The sequence below is a fragment of the Microtus ochrogaster genome, chromosome 7 (genome assembly GCF_000317375.1).
Source record: "Microtus ochrogaster isolate Prairie Vole_2 chromosome 7, MicOch1.0, whole genome shotgun sequence".
NCBI lineage: Eukaryota > Metazoa > Chordata > Mammalia > Rodentia > Cricetidae > Microtus > Microtus ochrogaster.
In genome coordinates this window covers 15814967-15815647 of record NC_022014.1, presented here as the reverse complement: position 1 = coordinate 15815647, position 681 = coordinate 15814967, and the positions used below count along the sequence as shown (strand labels likewise).

The 681-nt window shown below is 39.2% G+C and overlaps 1 protein-coding gene across 2 annotated transcripts in view; it reads left to right on the top strand.

The window, feature by feature from the left end:
• The window catches only part of Ap2b1 (adaptor related protein complex 2 subunit beta 1), a 121241-nt gene that overhangs the window by 5496 nt on the left and 115064 nt on the right, over window positions 1-681 (top strand). The gene's annotated exons all lie outside the window — the stretch shown is intronic.

Sequence of the window (681 nt, the reverse complement as noted above, 5' to 3'; positions counted from 1 at the left end):
CAGACAGAATATTGTATACATAATAAATAAATAAATATTTAAAAAAAAAAAACAAAAAGAACTGTGTGTGGTATCGTGTTTTGTAAGCCCAGTGCCTGGACAGAGGGCAGGAGGAGAGGGCCTTTTACATAGAGAATTTCAGGCCAGTCCAGGGCTACAGAAGCTGTCTCAAAAAGCTCAAGGCAGCTCACTGGTTAAGAGCACTTGCTGCTCTTGTAGAGGACCCCATTTCAATTTACAGCACCCACATCTAGCTTCAGGATCCAGCTCCTGTTCTGGTCTTCTTGGGCATGGGTGCACACACAAGTAAATAATAAAAATCTTTAAAAACAAAAAAATTCCCTAATTTGTCTGCTTTCTATTTAGTTGATGCTGTGAATGGATTGATAATGGCATTTTCTGGATTTTTGCTAGAAAGATGTGAAAACGTTAATGCAAACCTCTGTGACAAACATCAAAACAGTTTCTGTAATCTATGTGGTATTCGTGGTTTCTAGCTCTTTCATTTCTTTCCTTTTTATTTTTGAGGCAGGGTCTTCTGTAGTCCAGGTTCACCTCAAAGTCACTGTAGCTGTGCTGAGGAGAATGACCTTGAACTCCTGGCCTTCCTTCCTCTACCTCCCAGGGCAGGGAGTAAGGCAGGCCTCTTATTTTCTTTTTTTTTTTTTTTTTTTTTTTTTT